At 37.0% G+C, this 24,854-nt stretch overlaps 1 protein-coding gene across 11 annotated transcripts in view; it reads right to left on the reverse strand.

The window, feature by feature from the left end:
• ERC1 (ELKS/RAB6-interacting/CAST family member 1) overlaps positions 1–24,854 on the reverse strand; it is a 280,374-nt gene that overhangs the window by 76,950 nt on the left and 178,570 nt on the right. The window lies entirely within an intron of this gene.

Raw genomic sequence — 24,854 nt, forward strand, 5'->3', positions numbered from 1 at the left:
ATTTTACTTTTTTATTCTTTTGATGGTGCCTTATGAACTTTATGTCATTAAACAAGCTCATACCAGGCAAAAAGGATGTTTTCTTTAAGAAAGTGTAGAATACAGTTTTGCATTTAAGAATGGTAAAAGCACAGATGGACTCCACAAAGTTTCCTTTGCACATCCAGCAAAAGGTGAAGTTTGAAAGTTAGAAGGAATTGCCACTGAAAATATTCTGTTCCTCAGGGTTATTTTCTAGATTAAACATTGCTTTAATGACTAATTCTTAAGGATTAAGCCCCACTTTGCTTCAAACCATAGTAACCACAACTGCATTATGGAAGTTATTCCACCCAGCTCCACAAGGAACATGGATCACCTTTGAAATACCAAATGGGTGAGTCTGGATTGCTGTGATGTAGCAAACCAAGCACTGAAAAAATCTTTTTAGTTGCCACTAAGATGGAAGACTCGAAGAGCAATCAAGCTGTCAGTCACTATAGTGGACTTTACAAATGCCAAAGAACATTTTTATAACAGGATAGGAGATTCTGTATTGCAAATACAACTCAATAATAAAAATAGATCCAGTTATAAATACAGAATTGCATTAGATAGATTCTAGCAAGTTTTGAAGAGGCTATTATCTAACATGCTGATTTCCATTCTACAATTAGTTTTTCGTCCAGCTAATTTGCATGTAAAGTTTTATCTTTTTGAATCAAGGGGCAACCACACCAATGAAAACTACAAAGTCCAAAAATCAATCAAAGTTACCAGGGCAGAATTATTTGCAGTTGCATAATTGATGATAATACCAATATGTTTGAAATTGAAAATCTGTAACTGATTCCTGAACTAGCAAAGGACCAGAGGACTACAGCTTTAACATAGCAGTGTTTTAGCATCAAATACACTTACATAATGCAGACGAATGTTAATCAGATCAAGACCTTATATTACATGCTAAGAAGCTACAATATTAATGACTTCTGTGTGTCTCAAAAGAAACAAATAACATACACTTCATATGGCTCCCTATGTCCTGTCTAAATCATAGGTAGTATGTAAAAAGGAGGACCACATGAATGATTGAATTAAAGTTTTATCATCTAAATGGCTGCCACCCACATTGATTTTTTCTGTCTGTTCCTATTCTAGTAAGTTCAGAAAGTTCAATCCCTTGCCATCACAGACAATCATACCATATAATCAGTTTTAAGTGCAGTACAATTTCCTCTTCAACCCACTATGGCTATCAGAAGACTTCCAGAAATGACATTGGCCTGCTGTCTAAGACAACAGAATTCTAACTGGAACCAGACTGGGGCCCATAGCTTGAATGGGAAAAGATTTTCTGAGGCTCGATGCACAAGATGGAGGTATTTACCATTCAGAACTACCCTCTCCAAGTTTCAGTTTATAATTAGGAAGGATATTTCTAGTTAGAGTCACATTACACTGCAAGTTGTGATAGCATCATACATAACAGGGGATCAGTGGGTAGGATAATTTTTCTTACGAAATTCCCTGAATAATCTCTATTCATATGCCAGTGGAGAGGTAATACTTTCTAAACACTCCAGAACTCTCCACTGGTGTGCAAATGGCAATTTCTTCATATGTTCAACAACTTACAGTGAAAATTACTGAGATCAAAATATTGTATACAAGACTCTGAAATACTGCCTGCAGCACCACTAATTTTAAGTACTAAAGTCGAATAAATCCAGGACTGGGCTCTAGTTAATTCTGTAGCCCCTCTAGTATAATGGATATAAATTCTTATGTTCTTAAACTTCAGCAGATGAAAGGACTTCTGTGATAACCTTTCCCACCCTAAACATGCTTCTTTTAGATATAACTCGCATTGCTTTTTGTATACACATATACAGTAGCAAACAGGATATGGTGGGGAAAGTTCACCCTGCAAAAGCTGAGATGCCTCACTGCTGCAGTCACAAGACAATAAAAGAGATTGGTTGAGATTTTTACGAGTTCTGACGGCCAATTCTACTGCTGCTGGCTGGCTCATAGGATTTAAATATCTGCATCTCAAGTTTTATAACTCATCTCCCTAAGGAATTACTAAGCTTCTTTCCAGAGTCTGTTTAGAAGGGAAACCATTCACTTTGGAAAAGACAAGACTAATGCCCTTACTCTGGGGGCTCTGGTTTTGGCTTAGTCCCCTCTGTTCCCTGTCAGACACAACAAGAGTGAACTGGATTGCTGTGAGTCAACAATTCTAATCCATGAAGTTCAAACATCAGGATGCCAAGAATCAGGCATCACTCACAAGCATTACCATGTCAGGCTCTTATTTCCTGAAATTAATGGAAAAATCTGAGGTAAAGCAAGATAAAGTTACAATAAGGAGGAATGAAAACTGTGATTACAATTGTAGCAAAAGGGAATCAGATAGATATTTCCATTATAGGGATACCCAAAGCAAACATCATTTTTAGGTTAAAAAGAACCACTGTGTGATCAAACTGCTTAAAAACTATTTGTAGGCACTTCTGAAGAAACTCCAAATACACTTCCTCCAATCAAGTCTTGCTGTTTTTACTAATGATCAGGGTAAGTGAAGCAATCTCAACTCTAACTAACCATTTAGATCTAATCCATTTTGACATTTGATAATATACAGAAGCATTGTAGAAAGAGGCGTTCTTAAGAGAAACAGGATTAAAGCCATGTGACAAAAAGATCTGCAGAACTTTAGTGTTATCCCACACCCACCTACAGGAAAAACAGAATTCTGTTGCTTGTCTTTTCTGGAAAACAAACCATGATTTCCTCAGCATCTTTCTTAAATCGTCCTACTAATTCCAAATTCATTTGGGCTCAATGTTGTCTCCTTGATTTCAGAACCTACAGGGATCCAGCTTCCCCATGAATTTGGTCTCTTTCTATTTGCTAATTTCACATTACATAACACAAACTTTTCTTTCAGTCAAAAACTATTGTTCTAGATTCAGCTCCTGCTCTTTAAACAGACTGGTCTTCCCTCATTGCCTGTATCTCTGGTTCTCTTCCCATTTGCTATATTCCTCTTTAGATCTTTTTGGCATTCTTTATAGTGGCATTAATCTGGGTAACAAAACCAGAAACACATATGATTGTTTTTAAAAAAATCTTTTAAAATCCCTCAGTGTTCTCCCATAATACTTTTTGTAATTGCAACCTTTCAGACCTCACTGTCATGTTTTTTTATTGGTTGCACTTTTTCAGTTCTAATATAATCTATAATACAGCGTATTGGTCTATTCACAATACATTCTGCCAACACTGAGAACTATAGTATTAAGGATATTGTAGAGCACATCTCTGTCTACTGTCATTCTAATATCCATTTATGGACCTATTGTCCATGAATCTGTCACAAGTCACATTTGATCCTGCTGACACTGTCTCTACAGTGCTCTTTGGCCACAAAGCCTTACTACTGCTTCATATAGAAATGCTTTTACATGTTTTAAACTGATCTCTAGTTTCACTGAGTAAAGCCCAATTCTATTTTAATGAAATGCAGCATCAGCCCACAAGAAAGATCATCTGAGCTGAAAACAGATAATGATCACCTCAGTCCTTCACTTAGCAGAGGAGAACCGCCTCCCCATGGTAGCTGTGTCCTCCTGTACAAGCAGCCTTGTCTACATCTGTGCAAGAGTTAACGCCCAATGTGATAAATAAATTCCTTCTTCCCATGAAGAAAACATCATGGGAAAAAACATTCACTCAGCAGGTGGCATAGTACTACATTAGCAAGCATTGTTATACTGTCATAACTTTCCCTATAAGTAAAATTTTAAAAAATCATTTTGCACTCTAGTGGGTGTCCATGGCAAGGTGCTGGCAGTGGGGGGATTGCAGGAGCCCCTGTGAGAAAAGACAGGGGCTGCCCTGTGTTGGACACAGCCAGTTCCTGATGGCTCCAGTGGACCCACTGCACAGCTGAGCTCCTCAGCCAAGTTAGTGGCACTTCTGAGAAAACATATTTTTAGAAAGGGAAAAATTCATCACACAGGCAGAGGAAGGGGGTGGTGGTAAAGAGTGAGAAACAGCAGTGGGAACACCAAGGTCAGAGAAGGAGGAGGGGGAATAGGTACTCCAGATGCCATGAAGGAGTGCAGCCCCATGAGGAGAGCCCACACTGGAGCAAGGGAAAAGTGTGAGAGGGATGGAGCAGCAGAAAGAAACTATCTACTGACCATACCAATCCCATCCCTCCCTGCACCACTCAGAGAATTGAGTAGAGGAGTCTGGAGTGATTCAGCATGGGAAATGGGGGAGGAAAGGTGGTGTTTTATTGTTTGACTTTGTTTCTCACTACCCAAATCTATTTTAACTGGCAGTAAATTAATTTTCCCCAAGTCACGTTTGTTTTGCCTGTGACAGTAACCAGTAAGCAATGTTCCTGTCTTTTATCATGACACATGGGCCTTCTCATCCTATTTTCTCACCCTGTTGTGTTGAGGAGGGGGAGTGAACAAGTGTCTGGGTGGGAGTTTGGCCCCTAGCCAAAGTTAACCCACCACAGACATATTTTTATGTTCAAACACTAGCTTAGAAACTTACTTTTAATACCAGAAGGTAAAATTTCCCTGGAAGTAAGCCTGCACATTCACATTCCAGAGGTGGCTTTTAAAGCTGCAGGTAAAGTTCTAGCTATGACTGGGGCTCAGAAGTGGACTTGCTTGACTTTTCAGGTTAGAGGAGAAAAATATCAGCTTTTATAAAAAGAGGCCAATTGCAGTAATAGGTATCATGGAATGTGAAGGAATGAAAGAAGTGTCACCATGCATCCTGGCACGGAAAGAAAACTGTTGGATCAAGCAAGATGCAGCTGAGCCAGTAGGAAAGATCAGGGGTACCTGCTCTACAAAATGAAATGCCCAAGAAGCAATGAACCACAGCAGGGAAGTGAACTCAATTTACTTTTTACCCACTTTGTGTATTCATCAAGGAAATGTTATTCTTTCAATGCTGCCCCCACCAAGCACCTCTGTCATGAAATACACTGAAAATTATGGTGTTAAAAAATTAGCTTCATTTCCAATATGAAACAAAGACACGACAATCAACTTTCCAGTCTTAACAAGAACTCCACTTTTTTTTTTTTCCAAAAACATTTTCATGCTGTCTTTTTCTCTACTCAGCCAAAAGCAACACTAATTTTGGCTCTAGGCCATCACTATAATCAGCGATACCAAAGAAACAATCACAATGGCAGCAATGTCAATAAAGTCCTGGAAGAAGTCAAAGAAATTTCTGTAGAGCCTTATTCAAAAGGAAATGTTTCCTAGGCTAAAGCACTCCTCTTTAGCTGTACACAATACCATGAAAGATGCTCTCACACTATTCACATACTACCTGTGGACAAGCAGCCACCTTGGCTTCTGAGGACTATCTTCTAGAAGGAGAGAAACATTCATTAAACACTAAGAAACCAGAGCAGATTAAAATCGTTACTGGGCAGGATCAGCAACTCTGACATACCCGGACTTGTGAGCATAGTCAACAAAAAAGAGTAGGAGGGAAAAAAAGAAAGAAAAAAAAGGAGTAAATGAAAAATGGTTTCTGGGCAGATAATTACTTGGTATTTTCAAATCCATGATAAAGTTTAAAAACAGTGCCCTCTGGTTTCCTTGACAGAAAAATATGGGAAGCTAAATATGAATGGGCTGTGAAAGTTAGGTGATATTCATCAATATAAGTTGCTACCTAGAGCACATTTAATCAGGATATATATGTTTTTCTACTAATATAAAGCTCTCCTAATTTTCCGAAGAATTAAAAGACCTTACCTGGAGGCTATAAACTCACAAAATATTGAAAACAGAAAGACATTAGATAGAAGATAAAGCTGATTGCCTTTATGTCCAAGTCTTGCATAGAGTAAATCTGGAGATGACTTTTGATTTTTTTATGTAGTGGCTACAGTTTCCAGAGTCTGTTTCCCCACAGACCTTGTACAAAGAGAGAGGAAGAAGACAAGACTCATAAAGAAAACGTGATAAAGAGGACATCAGTATCATTCTGAAGTGTACATGAATAGATGTTTTTCTATGGCAAAAATTTATTTTGTGTTCCCTGTATCAAAATGGTTTACGTTTTTGACATAAGAGGCATATAGCACAAATGAGTGAATGGTCATAACACAAAATAAACCAGCTGTAGTATGTCCTTACTATGTAATTTCAGAACAGATGAGAAAATTTAAATTCTGTTCAGACAAGAACATTTGAACCTGTTGCTCTAAATTAGTTTGTGATAAATTTTGACAAAACTGATCTGATTAAAACAAAAAAAAATAAGCCCTTTCCTGTGACAAATTTAAGAACATCGTTTGATAACCTTCCATTTATTCTATTAGAAGAAAAGGAACATTAAAAGATAGTATGGCTAGAAGATTATTAGCAGCTCTACTCAACATTACTGCTGGCTTTATTTGAGGGAGACTCTTGAGAAAGGGTTGCAAGTAGAGAGACTACTTTTTGAGATTTGTTAGTGGACAATCAACCATATCTCATTTATCCTAAATGGGATAGCTTTTGAAGAAATACCCTGCCCCTCCAAAATAAAAGAATGAGAAAACAGACATATTAATTCTTATGAATTTGAATGTTATGAAATACAACCATAAAAGGGATTGGGTTTTGCTAGTCATAAATAACAGTCCCTGATGCTACCTCTTCCAAATATATCAGGTTAAAAATAATTCCTTCCTCTTCCGAATCACCACATCTATGTTACAAATGAGCCATCATGAAAAGAGGCATACCTTCCGAAGCAATGAAAGTTGTTAGAGCCCTGACTGTATACCATATGACATGCACTGGTACAGCTAACGAAGCAGAATAGTCCACCAATTAAGAAAGGACAGATCTAATCTGAAAGTGATCAGTTGCTCTGACTGTGTAAGTAGGACCATTTGCATCCACATGTTTTCCTAATATTGCTAAAAGTCTGTGTGAACAAGGCTGATGAAGTAAGAATTTCTGAAATTCCTGATTTCTTCCTGTGCACAGAGGAGCATACAGAGACATCAAATAAATGGTATGAAAATATTTCCTTCAATCTGTCTGACTGCTAACAATTAAAAGACCAAATTAAGTTTTTATAAGGTCTTTACATGTTTCCCAACATCCCTCACATCTAATCCCACCCATTAGAGTTGTCTTTTCTCAAAGTTGAAGTTACTAATTTTTCCTTTTTGGACTGGTTTGTACCTACAAAATGTATTACTGCAGTTGACATATGCAACCCCATGAATGCAGACATTGTTTTAGCCATATAGACATAGTTATGCAGAGACACTTTGGGCCTATGGACTTAGGAAAAGAAGCTGTATCAATTTAAGTCATATTTATAATGACAAAATTGCATTCAGTCTAAGGGTCATACTAATGATTGTGCTGAGTTAGCCCTTTCTGTTAGGACCAGAAGGGGGGTAGGGGAAGAAACACCTTTTACCAAAATAGCTAAAATGCTATAAAAAAAGTCTGCGTATGCAGCCCAGGTCTTATAAGGAAGTGTTCTTAAACATTTATTTCTTGAAACACAAGGTTTCAATCAACAGCCACTGGAGACTCTGGGGTCATGATCTTCCCCATATGCAACCCCCTCAGAGTTCTGCATAAAGGTCAGAGAGGTTTACCCTCTATGAATGAAGTTGCTTTCCAAACACTTTGACTATGGAATAAACAGTTTCTAATCCAGCTTGCAAAACTCTTAGCATTGTTTTCTAAGAAAAAGACAGGCTCTTACTAAGAGATTTCATATTCATACTCACTGTAGACTCTTCACAAATTAAAGGCCGGTAAAATCTTGAACCTTTATTAAGTCTGTCCGCAACAAGTAAGTTGAGAAGAACACCATATGTTAACTTACGAAGTCCACTGAGTACCTACATTCTATTTCTCAGCTATCCGACCAGCTTAAAGTGCTTCTTACACCTTGATATGCTAGTATATCCATACTGTGTTAGCATATACAGGTTATGAACACTCATTCTTGGCAACAGTTGGACTTGCGTCAAAAAGGTAAATATTGGGAGGGAATCTGGAATACATTCTGATGAAAGACAGAGGTTTAAAGAATAAATAAAAAATAATGCTTTGTAGCTCCTAAAGCAATGAGAGAAAACATAAAACAATCCTTTGAGGATGTATCTTAAAATTCTGATTTAAATACTTTAAGGATTAATTGTTAGGGCTATGAAATGTAATAAGTTGCAACAAAAATAAGAACTAAAATGGAAGAGTTACCTTCTGCAGAACTTCAGATGGTATTTTAAAAGAAGTTACAATTTTACTTTGCATTTGATAAACATTCTTGTTTCTGTCACTGTTCCTATTTGATTGGGCTGTCTGGTGCCCGAACCCTAGAGAACTGCCATGCTGCAAATAACACAATACATATTTCTTTTGTATGCACTGGTGATAAGTTACATTACTGAAATTCATCCAAGAAAGTATACCTGTTAATTTTACTTTAGATGGATTCTATTAAAACATGAAAATCTTGGCAAGAACAGGGGTGAGACTTGCCCACTGTCTGGGTCCCTTTCCCACCCAGCCAACAGGGCAGACTTTTTAGTTCATTATCACCTCATCAGTGCTCCTGTCAGCTTCCAGCAGTGAGAAAGGACTAAGTCACTCACTAATTCCTGGCCTTCCCGCCTCCACTGAAGCAGCAGTAAATCCAGAACAGATGGATGCTCTTTAACCCTCTCAATCCAGACACCTACTTTAATCAGTCTAATCAACCCACTCAACTCAGAGCAAGGAATGACTGACAGATGCAGAATGACAGAGGCACCGAACTGTTGCAGCTAAGATCCTTAACAGAAAACACTACTCCAATACTCTGCTGATAAGGGAGGCAGCGGGCCAAGGGCAGCAGGCCTCTCAGGTCAAGAGTGGGACAGGCCTTCTATCAAAGAGGAGAAAGCAGCAGAGCAAGGGATTATGAAGCAGGAGAAGATCATTAAAGATCTCATCACAGGATCTTACCACATTACACAAGCTATGAATGAAGACCAGAAGGCATACAAAGGTGGCTTCTGGTCTTGCAACTGAAGTTGCAGTTTAAGCCAATCTAACAGCTTGCTCTCGCAGTCTTTGCTTTCCCAGGACACAAGACATAAGTTTCAAACCTTGCCTTGTGTTGTCTGAGACTTATGGATTGCCATTTCAGTGCACTAAGCCAGCAGAAAACTAACTACAGAAAAATGTGAACATTTTACTGCAAGGTTAGTGTGCTGAATTAGTTCATTGGAGTTTAGTGAGTGCCAGATAGAGTGTAAAGGAGGAACTGGGAGCAGGGAACAGGACCAGATGGGTAAGTACCTGAGCCTGCTGTGCAGCCAGAAAAACAACGCCCTGTGTTCCCAACAATGTATTTTTAGTCTTTGCCTGTACACTGCAGAGCACAGCTTCATTCATACAATAAGATAGAATCAGAAATTGCATGTGAAGTTTTAAATGCTTTTTAAAGGGAATATTACTGAATCATAACATCAACAGGAATTATTCTGTTTATTTTCACATTCATATATTTCAACAAAGCCTAAACAACTGTGTGGCAACATGGCCAACTATAATATTCAGAACAGAAGAATTTTTTTTTAAGGTTCTCTGTATGGTTTTGTTTTCCTGGATTTACTGCAGAAGACATGAATAAATAAACATTATTATAGTGCTCTGGCATCTCAAATACTTTTACATACTTAAAGTATTGCTGTCTGAGCATGAGCCAGCAGTGTGCCCAGGTGGCCAAGAAGGCCAATGGCATCCTGGTTTGTATCAGGATTAGCGTGGCCAGCAGGGACAGGGAAGGGATCTGACCCCTGTACTCAGCACTGGTGAGGCTGCACCTCGATTCCTGTGTTCAGTTTTGGGCCCCTCACTACAAAAAGGACACTGAATGACTCGAGCGTGTCCAGAGAAGGGCAACGAAGCTGGTCAAGGGTCTGGAACACATCCTGTGAGGAGCGGCTGAGGGAACTGGGGGTGTTTAGTCTGGAGGAGACTGAGGGGAGACCTTATCACCCTCTACAGCTCCCTGAAAGGACGCTGCAGAGAGCGGGGGATGAGTCGTAACAAGCAATAGATCAAGAGGTAATGGCCTCAAGTTGTGCTGGGGAAGATTTAGACTAGATATTAGGAAGCATTTCTTTACAGAATGGATTGTTAGGTGTTGGAATGGGCTGCCCAGGGAGGTGGTGGAGTCCCCATCCCTGGAGTTGCTTAATAGTCAGGGTCGACTTAGTGCTGAGTAATATGGTGTAGTTGGGAACTGTTAATGTTGGGTTGATGGTTGGACTAGATGATCTTCAAGGTCTTTTCCAACCTAGACAATTCTGTGATTTTCTGAAAGGCTTAAAGAAAATCTTCACTGAGTTATGAGAAAAACTATTCTAGGAAAAGTAATTGTATATTCATTTTAGAGCTCAGAAACGTCATAAATTGTCTTGGTAGGTACAATTGCACTAGAAAAAATTATGAATGCCACTCAGAATGACTACATTTCAGTCTTGCCATTCCAGAGCATCTTCTTTACGAAAAAGAAGAGACAAACAGGAACAAATTCAAAGACTAGTAACAAAATTATAGTGTGTTTGTAAAACCAAAGTCTAAGCCTGGGAAAAATTCCAAAGTGGTGGCTCTGAATACAAATCAGCACATGGTATGAATTATTAGAAGCATCAACACAGCTTAATCATCCTTCTCTCAAACAGGCTGCTTTTAACATTGGATGTCGTATTTGTGTGATTGCAGCTCCTCTCTTTTATACCTTTTCTACATGTATATGAAATCCTGTTGTAAGGAGCACGATAATAAAGAAGAGAAATGTAAGAGTCAGTTAGCATCTTGCTCTGTATCATGTAAACAATCCCTCCTATTTATCTAAGGGCTTAACTGACGCCAGTTTCCTGAACCAGGAGAGGTTGATAAGCATGATATGGAAAAAAGCTTTAAAAAAAAAATAAATTCACTACTTCTACAATTATTCTTGATTAAACAGTATAAAGATCACCTTTTCTCTGCATCTTTGATAAGAAAATTGTGCCCTTCTCTTAGCATTTTAGTTTTTCAATTAAAAGCCATAGACTCAAATTCTAAGCTAAATATCTGTAAGTTTATGCATTTACTTCTATAATTGACAAAAGTTATAAATGAGGAATATATAATCATAACAGTCCATTTATTCACTAACGCAACTCATTTAGTACACATCTTCATTCACAAAACTGGCTTTCCATATGTAATTTGTTAAAATTCCTAATATTGCTCCCTAGCTAACACTGACCAAAGTTGGAGGATTAGAAGGTGGTTCTGGAATAACAGAACAGCCAGTCTTGTGTGAGCAGTAGAAAGACTGTTCCAGCAGAAGGCCAATGAAACCAGAACTCATTCCCAAACACCTTTAAGGACAACTACAAAGCTTAGTAACTACAGAAAAACCCATTCAAAGCTAGCTTTTCTTAAGTATGAGTACAGTAACAGTCAAAAAGTCAAAAAACACAGATGAATTTATTATAACTGTGAAACAGAGTGCGAAAACATTTGTGTATGTGCCTATTATAATTCCATGAATTTTCATTGAAAAGACAATCAAGGAGAGAAAAATTATGTAGCAAAACCAGAAAAAAACCTTAAGAATGGGATTGAGAATCTACTGTTCTTTGTTAAATAATAATGTACTTAAATTACATAAAAACTTTTTTTTTTAAAGTAATGTAGTTCAGTCATGGAATGAGCTATCAAATATATTGTAACATCCTCAAAGCAGAAGGTGAAAGTTAGGAGTCAGTTACTAGTAATGTTTTAGGAATAAGTTATTCTTCCACAACATGAAAAAAATCCAACTCATTAAAAGACCCTTTCAACCTCAGTGATTATGACTAACCTATGGTGTGGAAGTGTCTTAACTGCAAGTGTTTTGGAAGTAATAACCCCAAAGCTTCTAGGAATGTATGTGATCTGAAGTGTCATGAGAACAATGACTCCCAGTCCCAATGAGCCTGGGAAGCACTGTGTTCCTGAATAAGAAACAGAGGACCACGACTGAGAACACAACTCTTTAGAAGGGACAGAAGAGATGATACAAGTCCAACTGAAACTATGAGGTCTTACAGCATACAATATGTTTATGGTGTCAAATTTGGGGATATTAATACATTCAGCATCACTACAAGATGACCTCTGTCAGTGCTGAGAAGCTCTCTGACCAGACTCCAGTCTTGTCTCTCTAACCAAAGCTGATGAGAATTGTGATGACTCAGTTTTGCTCTGGGATTCCTTTGCCCATATACTGGTATCTAATACCAATTAGCTGTCCAAGAGACAAGAGGCCAGCAACGTGACATGCCTTTCTGCAGAGGCACTTGGAGTTCCAGTCGGATAGTCTAGTGCACCTGAAATGGCCATAGACTCCTAGGTTCAGACAACATAGTGCCATTTTCCTCAGAACCAACAATTAAGTGATCAACAGGTGTCTCAGAGCTAGAAATGAGCTCCTTTCTTATCCCGTGTATATCTTGTGTGTAGGATGGTGTAAGTCCTGAAAAATGTTTCTCAGAGTCAAACATAAATCAGAGATGGTCACTGGTAGGCAGAGAACAAGGTTCTGAAGACCAACGAACCAAAGTCAAGAAAACGAAGACTTGAGGAACAGAAAAGATGAGAAATAACCTAGTTGTGTATCTTCTGGTCTCTATCCATTCAAAACAATTTTCTATCATGACCAAGAAAAATGATTTTAGTATTGCCCTTTAAACATCACTTCAGTAACTGTCCTTTATTCATTTGCAACAGAATATAAATGGTATTTATGGCAAAAAATATTATCTCATATCCTAGCAAATAAAGTGGAAGTTACAGTTAAACCACTTGAGTGTTGTCTGGAGGTCACTCAGCTACAAGCAACCCAGATGATTTTTTCATGCCATTTAAATTTTTCTGTACCAAGTTTCCTTTATCCTTAAATAAGATACTAATTTTTTTTCAGAGAAGTATTTTGAGAATTAACATGGCATAACTACTTTAAAAAACATCGATGGAAAGTGCAATATAATGTGAAGTATCATGAGAACTGAATGCCACAGCATAAATTGAAATTATAGAAGGCTGTATAATAATAAAAAAAAAATCTATTCCTAGAAGTATTTTAAGGTCATGTGGAGATAAGTTATTGTATCCCATTTTGATCAGCAAACTCCTTTTGTTCGTTAAAGGTGTAGGCATGTATTTCGAAGTGCCAGCAGACTGCCACCAAGTTCAGCTGGAAGAGCTGAGAAGTTAGGTAATGAAATACTTTCACTAGACTATCCTAACTCTTACCTCAAATCAAAATGCATAGTTAAGACAACCTAGAAAAATGTGCAGTGCATGAAATCCAAAGAGGAATGTGATATCTTTTTGTGTGTGTGTTCCTTCATTTAGTATTTTTAAAATACTTTTTCTAAGACTTGTAGGATTTCCTTGGGAATAGAACAACTGAAAAAGGTAGATTTTGTCCTTCACAATGCATATTTCAGACCAGTCATATCAGTATATAGAATAGGAATGAAAGTTTAACTAAAAATCTGTGATTGTTCCTCATGAGGAGTCAATTTTTTCATCTTTTCCAACCAGGCATTTCCTGATGATGGTCTGCTGATTTATGTACAACTGATTGAAAAAATGACTTGTCAGTGGGAACAGGGGGTAGAGAAACTCCAAAAGAAGAGTTGAGGGTTTTATTCCATGACTCGTACTATAACCTAATAGTTCTTAAACAAGTGTTCTTCCCTTGCAAATACATTAAATCACTCACCTGCTAAGAAACTTATAGAGGTTATCAGAATCTACAGAAAATTAATGATACATATTTATAAAATAAAAATGACCCATACTCTAGGCAGGTCAAACAAAACACAAGCGATGCATGCACACTGCACACGTGTGAGTTTCTGTACCACGAAAAAGTGTTAATAGCAATTGGGCTAAGGTAGGTGTACACTAAAAAGCATGCATTTCATTATTAGGACTCACTGGCACGAATAAAGCATAACCTACTACACTATTTACATATTAATTGCACACTGCTATTTTATCAGTTAGTAAAACAGAAAACAAAACTAGAATAGAGATCTGTTAAAAGATAATGAATGTCCCATGTGTGGGAATAAAGCTTTTATGTTATTTGTATCACTGATATGAAAACCAGATAGTTGCCTAGAGTAATTTCTGTCCCTCTAAAACTATTTTCATTAAATGTCTTCAAGATCTGTTTCAGAAACAGGTAACAAAAGAAGAATTTCTTACACATCATTGTATTTAAGTTGCACTGAGAGAATATTTCTCCATGGAATAGAATAAGAAATTCAGTATTTGTATAAATAATGTACTTGAGACAATGAAGGTGTCATCTGGACTCTTTTCCCCCAAAAGAGGGCACAAAATCTATAAAGAAAGGTGTTGCCAGCTATGGTGTCTCTAGGCATCCCTGACCTTACTTTTCAACTTTGCACACAGACAAAGTGCCACTTCCATGCTCCATGTTGCAAAGGAGACAAAAGCTACAGTAGTTGAGACCACTGGAGTAAAGCCTTGGTGAGAGGTTGCTTGAAGGGGCTGTCCATGACTGCAGTGCATGACTCTAGCCCACAGGCTTCTTCTGTTTGGGCCAAACGTAATGCTGACACACTCTGCAACTCAGCACCAAACACCTTTTCCATCCTCCAACAGTTTACATGCATTTCTGCATAAGTGCTGGTTTCTTTTGGCTCCAAAGACGGCTTTACCTGCAGGGTTTCATTTTTCTGTTCGACACCTTGCTGTTGATTTTCCCTTACTGCACAAAAGAACTTGCTCCAGTGCCTCTTTCACAACTGCTTCTTTGTAGTAAATGAAAGCCTTAATAATTGTATTTTGATTGTAGAGTTGATTAATTTTGACTTTGTTTAATTTGTGACCTTTGCTGAGATCTTTAAGGCTGGGAATTAGAGAGCACACTGTAACACTGCACTTTGGACATTGCGGGTTTGCCAGTTTGTTTCATGCCTCATTTGTCACAAAACCCATGAAATTGTAGTCCTAAAAAAGCTTCATATTTTTCAAGGCAAGGCAAAAATGTATTTGTTTTTGTTTTAAATTAACATCTCCTGGCTAAATTAATCTAGTTTTTCAAGCTCCAAACCAAAGTCCTCACTAACAATGAGAATCTAGCAAGCAAGACAAGTCCAAAGATCAGCTTAGCAAAAGAGAGCAGATTGCTTCCCTCCAATTACAGCACTAAAGGTAAGCATACTCAATATTAGGTACAGACATATCATTAAAAAAATTAGGATGGAGAAGGATCTGTATGAGAACACACTAAAAGAGAGCAATAAATGAAGTATGTATATTATATGCACAACATTTCTTATTAAACATTTCTGTCTCAAATATTAAGATATTAAAAAACCCTACAAAACTAGTATCTTCAGATTTTACTTCCTGACATCACTGAAGCTTTGTAAACGAGTCGCTTCATGTTTTTGTTTTCAGTATTACTTCCTTGAGGAACAACGATAGTATTTCTCCATTTTTATAAAAAGGAAGACTTTGACACGCAAGATCCTTCAATGAAAAGAACTAAACTGCAAAATACTATTATTAATAGTTGCATTATTTTTGTAGAAAATGTGTCTAGCTAAGGTCATAAAAGCTTTCTCCAAATATCAGAAGATATCCTTGGCATTCTTTAACCTAACCAGACCTAATCCTTTCAGATTTCCCGCCTTCCGAGGGCTTGAAAGAATTTTGCCGCTATCTTGAACCAACAAATTGAATGATGTTTACTTCTTTCAATTAAAAAAAGGTTTCCTTTGCATGAAGAATAGTCAAAATGGATTACCTACAACAGCAAAATTTCTCTTTAGAAATTGAATCTGCAAGCCAAAGTCAGTATTAACAGAGAAAGAACTAAGCCCACATAGTATGTAGAACAAGCGCAAGCTTAAAATATATATATTTTTACAAGATACATTTTTGGTTCCTACAGACATTCATTAAGAGGAGTATATAACATGTGCTGAAGAATCACAAAACCTGCAAGATAACACACTTTCTATCCTCAATTTCATCTAACTACCCCCAAAGCACATTTAACTATATTTAAGCTATTTGTGATATGTTGGTGTCATTTATCTGTAAAACCCTCCAGGGAACAGTATTCTACAGCCTCCCTAGAGGTCCTCTTCACTTTATTGAGATCATTTTGAATTCTCATCTTGTCCTCCAAAATGCCTGAACAGCCACTTCACTAATGGACATTTTGAAGAGCAGTAAACTTGGGAGAGACCTCTAAAGAAACCATGTAACACAGGTTTCCATTTTGACAATCAACTACTAATTATTCTTTTCCAGTACTTATTCACTTTACAGTAGTTTAATCAGGAATATAATCCCTACTTTGTTGATAAGACAGTTCTGCGATACAGTGACAGAAATCCTCCTGAGATCAAAGCATATCTACCGTATTACCAAAAGTATGACTTGGCATATGAGGACATCTGGTTGATTTGTCATGATGTAGTCTCAACAAAATTAGGTTCTCTGTTACTTAAAACTATTTTCTAAGCATTTACAAATAATATTTTTGATAATTTACTTCAATAACCTTCTAGTAACTGAAGTTAGACTAATGAAATCCTTGGCTGCTCAAAGATACTTGCAGTAGTCATCTTTTCACAACACTGTTGGTGGCCTTATAATGAAATTAAACTAAAGGATCAAACTAGTTGATTCTTAGATTGTACAGCAAATACCAGTTACATCATTTAGTTTAACCTCATATGCAAAGCTCCATTCCTAGATTACATAGTAGAAATAAACTAGTGTGATCCTTTAGTTTTCAATGTTTTCCTGACATTAATTTTAAAGCTGTAAAATGCTAGCAGGCTGAAAAGAACCACAGGTTTATAGAAAACTATAGCTGTATCTATTTAGTGCTTGAGAAAGGGCTATAAAAGGGGCTTTAAGGAAACACCAGATATGACATTGCGTCAAATCCTCTTCAGTCTTCCCTACAATCCTGTATGTACTAGCTCCTAGTACAAGGAAGATAGTTCTCTCTATCCTGTAATCTGCATGAACTATAACACTGGATATTGGACTGGAGAGAAGTGACTCAGTATCAATGACAGCATTATATTTTAAAGACAGACACTTTTACGGTGCTTAGTGTAATCTTTTAGGATTTCTAAAAGAACAGTTCTGGTCAATTTTTATGTTTTTTAACTCCTGTTACATGCAGTCACTTGAACTGCATACAAGATACCAGGCAAACCAACAACTCCCAAATCCTCTCACTATGGAGTTTTCTCAAAAATTCTATCGACTTGCAGATGGTGTTTTTTATTTTGCCTAAAAGAACTCAAAAGTATTGTTTGGGAAGGGAGGAAAACAAAAAGATATATTGAATATTTCCATAGAGTAAAAGACAAAGATCACATGGACTGTCAACAACTTGACACGTTTCTCCAATTTTTCTTATACAACTCTCACTTCCTGTCCTCCAGGACTGTAGGGAAGCAATTACTTACTTCAGAGGTTATTTCTGTAATTAAAGCAAACTGACCTGACTTCCAAAAAAGGAATTTTTATTCAACTCCAGAAAACAGTCTTAAGTTAGACTTTGCCTTACGTAAACCCTGCAAAGCTACACTGTTATTTTAAAAACAATAACAGAATGACTCACATATGCATAGTGGCTATATAAGCACATCCAACCTTAAAGATTTCCCTCCTCGTATTTTGAACTACGTTGACGATGTCCGGATGGGATTTACAATGGCTCAAAGCTACTATTGTTCACACTACATTAAATCTACAATATATGCAATGAGATACCATAATATTTTCACTTGGAACTTCTATTAACTCACAACTTGACTGTATATAATGAAATATGTAGTGCTCACAGAGTTGATTTATATGCATCACTATTTACAGTGCACGTTTATAAAAGAAGAAAAAGCACCCCAAGGAACTCATGGTTCTTTTGACTTTAACAGCAAGTAAAAAGTGCCTGATTGGGTTTAGCTCGGCAATACCCCTGGAAGCCCCAGAATCTTACAGCTGGATTAAGGATGGCGACAGGAGCCACTGATGCAGCTGAAACAGCTAGCATAGGAAATGTACTACTGCTACCAATCTTGAGCCAAACCACTCCTGAATATTTTAAAACAAAAATCACAGTCCTATTTATGACTGTTGTGTATAAAAGTATATCAAAACACTAAAAAAACGCATGCTGAAGACCTGGAAATCTCTTTTTGTCCGTGTAGTTCTAAAAAAAAGTGGAGTGAAGGATTCATACACCCATGGGGAAATTACACAGGTTCCTTGAACAGATAAACCTTTACTTCTGACAGAACTTCTGAATGTATTTAATTACACAAAGCATGTTAGAATATAGAACAGTGTTTTGTAGTGGAAAAGGCATACAGAATCAGCCAAACTGAAGCTGGTATATTGGTGCCTTTATAGCTATCTTACAAGCAATCTGTTAGTCAAAATAAAACCATCACTCTCTCCATTCCTTTACCAGCTAAACATTGGGTTAACTGAGTAATAATTTATATTAAAAAAAGCATAATTCTTATTCTTTTAGATAAGATGATCTACATGCAGGTTATGGCAAAACCAAACTCTAATCAAAGCAACGCCCTTTAGGCAGTAAAGAACATGGGGCACTAATTACTTCCAAGAAATTACTTTGTGCTGCACCTGCTGTCTAAGCGTGTTTGCAATAACAAACTAGCAAACTGAGAAAAGACAAGAAGGGTATTCATCCACTAGTGCCAGGATTGTGTAAGACTAAAAAATCTCAACATTTTAGTACTCTGAGTATGTATGCCAAGATCTCAACTGATGAGATATTTCATGACAATCTCTGTAAGAATGCTGTAATCTATTAATAGAAAAGAAAAACATAACAAAACCTGTGCATTCTTAACACTAGAGGCTATATGCTATGTTTTTCACGTTCTCACTTGAAAGAGGTCTAATTTCCTTTCACCATCTAGAAAACTATGTTCCAAGAACTGAAGGGATCACTCACACTAAACCCAGTCCCCAGAAAACATATCCAGAAGACCAAAAATATGTCCCATGGAAAGGCATGGAAACAAGAGCACAGTGTAGTTAAATTCTCAGGAAGTGAATGACTGGATCTCCTTTTCCAAACTCCTCCCTAAAACATCAATAGTCCTAGAAATTACCAAGTGGAACAAACCCCTGTAACACCACTTGGTGTACTTTTCAGCAGTTGGTCTTGCTTCCAGGCCTGTCATGCCTCATTAAGATAGTATAGTACTTTCTCTCTCCAAGACTGTTCTCGGGGACCATAGTATTCAAGATAAAAAGAGATATAGAGCTTTTATCACAAGACAGAGCAGGATTGTGATATAGTGCCAAGATTTTAGTGTCTGAAAAAGCCATAGAAGAAAAAGTTTTTCAAGGCAGGTGAAGAGTAAAACCAAATCAGTTACAAAAGATAAACATAACTTCCCAATACTTAAAGAAATGGTAAACCACAACAATCTAATTCTCATATGTGCTCATATGGGACACCTTATTTATGTAGGCTTTGCTAAGGGTTCCATTCTTTGCTTTGCAGTTTATCTTTCTGGGAAACTTTGAGATTTGAGTTTAATAGCTCTCCTACCTACATGAATCCTTAGATCAATCACTTTTGTACTGTCCATAAATGGCCTAATCTTTTCTGCTTATTTCCATGATTCAGGACATCTGGTATCAGTTGAAAACAAAGTGGCAGGCTGCCTCTAATGCTGCCACAACACAGAGTGTCTCAGAGTGCTCAAAGGCTCATTGGCATTGCAGGAGGACGGGAAGGGTAACAGCCTTCATTGCTTAATCACCAAGAGAAAAAAGGTGCAAAAGAAATTATGTTTTCTCTCAAGCTTTCACCTGAATTAAAAACTAATAGCAGAAGCTACCAAATTTGAAGTTAACCAAGATCTACAATTGCATTTATGAAAAGTCTAATGTTGCATGACAGTGAGAACTGTGGAGTTAAACATATATTCTGGCTTTTCAATAAACTTTAGCCTTAAAAGACATACAGTTTATCTACACACTGTATTTCAGCTTTCCTACTGGATTCTGTGTGATTCACTTGGAGATCAACAGCACTTCCGAGGTCAGTTTATTTCCAATTATTTAAATGTAATGTATATATTATTCAGTAATTAGAAATGGATAATTTTTCACACTGCAGACTACACCAACTGAACTTTTTACAATTTACTTGTTAAAATCTGAGTGATCATATATAATTAAAATAAATGTATATACTCATGTCATTTATGCTTGAAAATTAAAAAGGACAAATCAATGGTAATAGGATATTGTTGCATTCATTTTCACTGTGTGCCCTGAAAGACATTTTAAAGAAAAAAAATCTAAGCTTATAGAAGAAAAAAAGTGACTTACACAGATGCACTTTTCAGCTTTGCCCCAAACAGTAAATCCTATGGACATGGAGTGCCCCCTGTGGGATTTTAGCTTTTTTAATTTCACACAAAGTAATTATAGGAGATGCTTTGGTACCATTGCTGCAATCCCATGATGTCCAGATATACCAAGTGGCCCATAAACCTCATAGTCCATTTCAATATGATGAAGAGTTTGCACTGGACCTAGAAAGCCATACTTTGCAGATGCAATTTTAACATATTACTGCCTTGTAGCACCAACACCAAATGCAAAGTGACTTCAAACTACAAAGACAACTGTTTACACATGTAGAACATACAGGTACTTCTGCAACTAGGAATCACTTCACCTCTGCAGAGGTGTTGTTAAACCACAGGCATAAACTATAATTTCTTTAATGACAATTAATATTAAAAAGTCTTTAATTTCCAAGAAGACAATTTCTGATGATACTTTATTTATTTGGTTCTGTTCACCATGGGTGAACATAACCTGAAATACTTTGTTAAACTCTTTGCTGTGTTTGAAATTACTTCACACCTCATTTTGGATCAACTGAAATTACTTTTCTGGCAAATAAGCTATGTGCCTATTAATCAGTTTCTTTAGGACTACTTTCAGTTTCAACCTCATACCTCTAGAGAATACTGTTTCACCGTTGAGGGGATGAACTTTTCAGAAGATAACAACATTAGCTCCCACTGACTTAATTTTCAGTTGTGAATGTTCATGTGTGTATGTTTGTATTTTTCTCATCTGATAGCCAGAAAATGAACATGTGGACTTATCAACCATCTGCCAAATATTTTTAAGTGGCTTGCATATAATGCAGGAAAACTGTAGCAGAGATAAGGATGAACAGTGTTCCTGCACAGCATGGTGTAGGTTGGCATCTTATTTTTAATAGTAGCCCTCATGTAGCTCTCAGCAGGCCTTCCAACTCTGAAATGAAATAAGGAAGGAATACAATAAACAGCTTCATTAAGCTACACAGGCCTGGTTCATCTTTGATCACCGCCAACACTCTGTATCAAATGAAACACTATCTGTGGGAGGTATTAATGTAATTAGAGACTACTGTGATATTCAAAAGACCACTCATGTGAAGTCACATAAGAAATCAAAAGACATTTTTTGACAGCTTGATTTTGAAACATAAGTTATGTTCTATTATAACAATTCATTCATCTGTAGCAACCTTGATAATTTTTAAAGAAAAAAAGAGGATAGTAAATTATTCTCGGACAAGTAATAATCTTTCTGTTGTGTGCCAGCAGGATGAAGGATTCAACTCTGAAGCGCCAACTACATTATGTAAGTCTGCATCCCTTGAATTATAGGGCTATCAACAATTGCAATTAGCAAGAGAAGGCATAATTCAGGCAAGGGCTGTTGGACAGTTTTCCAGGTCTGAAAGAACAGATTGAGAAATGCTCCAACTGGGACTTTTCAACCCCAAACCAGATGACTAGGAAGAACCTTCTGGTCCTTCTGACCATAACAAAAGGCATGCCTCATCAAAAAAAAAAAAAAAAAAAAAAAAAAAAAAAGAAAGAAAAAAAAAAAGTCTCTACATGCAGACACAGTGTCTGTTCCCCTTCCCTGTAAGTGCAGTGTCCGCTGCTACAGTTTTGGCAATTTCATGAGCTCAGATTTGACTGTTTGTGCTCAGTTATTTTCACACACTGCCAAAATTTGCTGACAACACCAGGAGAAAAAAATAGGAAAGGAAAACTGGTGATTTTCAACAGTTTATAACTCAGCTCAGTCTAAGCAGGTTTTTATGGGACAAAGAACAGAGATTTCTCTGTAGACAGCACTTTATTCCTGCCTAATTTAAAAGATTTGCTGTGAACGATGGAAACATTAGAACTTCTTAAAGAAAACATAACAAAACAAAAACCCTAGCAGTTCACTAGTATTTTTTTACAGTAGATCAAGTTTGGTGATATAAATAGAGAGACTATTATCTACCTCTCTCACAATTATTTACAAAAAAGGTGTTTTTTTAAAGAAAATGAAAATATTAGACTTAAAGGAAGACAGCTTCAAAATACATAGTATTTCTTTAAGGAGTGAAATTTCTTCCTTGGAATAATTCACACTTGAGCTATTCTAGTGCCACAGTATTCCCTCAGGAGTGTGAAATGATCTTCTCAGGGTTACAGAGTCAGGAGTAAACATAAGTTCTACTCTAAGAAACAGTATTTTAAATATATATTTTCACTAACATGATATCTAACAACTTCCTATTAAAACCCAGAGGCAACTTTCTGGAGTCCTCTTGTTGCTTTAACACTTTCTTTCAGTTTATATCTAGAATCTCCTAAAGCAGCATTTCCTAAGCTATTTTTCTTGTATGGTCCCCTGCTCCATTAACTGACTGCAGGGCCCGGGCTGTTAAACTTCCACCTCTATCAAATTTCAAATTTAATCAGTGCTGCTTTTAAGCACCTCAAAGTTTTCCCAGTGAAGCATATCCTAAAACCTGGGAAACAATATTGGTCTACTGTATCTTTGAACAGTATCTGTACAACAGCTATTGTTTTCTGTTAAGAATACCAAAACTAGCTAACTGCTTCACAAAACTGACCACTCATTCAATTACTGTTATTTCTGACTTGAAATAGTAGGAAACATTTTAACAACACTAAAAACTTTTTGCAAAACTAGAAAACAGATGACAAGAGTGCTTTTCATAAAAAGCATAGGCTGGGAAAGTAGGGCAACAAAGAACATACTGGAGTTTCTGTATATAAATATATTTAATTGACTGGGAGTCCTCAGGAGAGATTTGTTTGCAACAAAGCCTCATGGTGAGGGTGAGTTTTTGAAGTTTGGATGCCTTTGGCAGCTTTATAGTACTTTAAGACAGACCAGCTATGACTAAATCATGCTCTGCTAGTTAACTATACAAATGTAATGTTTTTTCCATCTTTCTCTCCATGTGCTGACAGCATTACCATTCTCTCCAGTGTTCTTCTTCCTTCTGAGGCACAATGGATCTACCAGTTTATGCAGTTCCTGATACTACATTTCAGTACAACAACTTTCCAACAATAACTTGCTCAGCTATGAGAGGTAATAATTTAGAAGTGAGTAGTTATATTAAAGGCTCTAGAGCTACACAATTCCAAATACGTTTCAAGATATACTGTACACTACATGTATATTTTAATGAGAAGGTTTGGCAGAGCAGTTTGGCAGAAGTACTGCCAATTGATTGGATATGGGATATATCTCCAGTTGCTTTGGATTCCCACATCATCTTAAGAGCTATTTTTCCCATCCCCCAATACACCAACTCTCAAGGCAGTCAAATTTATAGCTCAATAAAATTTTTTATTAAAAATAAAGTGTGGCTTTTAAGTACTGCAGTCTTCCAACATCCTTATGCCAGGTCTAGATCGGACTGTTGCAGCTGAATACGAAGCTGGGGAGGCTTGGACCACTTTATACAGCACTCCTAAGTTAGAGTTTCAAGATCTAAGCCATCTCTCTTTCCATTTTGTAACAGCTGGTTTTGTATCCTTTCATTTTTTTTTTTTTAAAAAGGAAAGAGACCAGCATAGAAAAGTTAAATAAATAAATAATGGTTCACAAAACCACAGTGGAGGAACCACTGCTGGTCCTGCCAATAAAAATGTTCCTTCTCTTCAGGGCTGGCTAAACAACTGAAAGTGTTTCTAATGAACTGCTGGCAGCACTATCCATCATTGCACTAAATAGAGTCATGTCTCCCTAAACTAAGGATAACTATTTATCTATAATGCATGGGCAGAAATTAGGAAGTATTTAAGCCTTAGAAGTCTAATTCCTCACTTCTCCCCACCTCCTCAAAGCTTGGTTTTACTCAGGCTTCCATGTGTAAAGATGATGAGAGAAGTACGACTGATACAGAGAGCTTCAAACTCTGTTCCAGTGCTAATGAATCATCTGTGTGAGTGTGAAAAATGCTTCAGCAGGCCAGACATCTGCAGTTTGATTTTAGCATTACAAGCACCTGACATTATGTTTATCTTTTCCCTCTTCCTATTTTATAATTTGTTACACTAACTTGCATCTTAAAGTAGGTTATAGGCTACTGAAAGCAAAATGGCACATTCATAAGACACACTAAATAAATGAGTCCCAATAACTGTCCAAGATCTTTGAAGATGCTATTGTGCAAGTAATAGTAGTCTGCTGCAAACAATCAGAAGGAAGAAAAGTTTTTGAGCTCTAACGAAAGTGTGAAAGTCATATAGGTAACCCCTGGTTAGAAGTCACTTCTGAAGGCTTGACTGATTACATATACATAGCTGCTCTCTACAAAGACATATTCATGTAATGACTGTCTTTAGAACACCAGAGATCAGAGGAGAATTCAGAGATATC

Source organism: Athene cunicularia, assembly GCF_003259725.1.
Source record: "Athene cunicularia isolate RWA chromosome 1 unlocalized genomic scaffold, athCun1 chr1_part2, whole genome shotgun sequence".
Classification (NCBI taxonomy): Eukaryota; Metazoa; Chordata; class Aves; order Strigiformes; family Strigidae; genus Athene; species Athene cunicularia.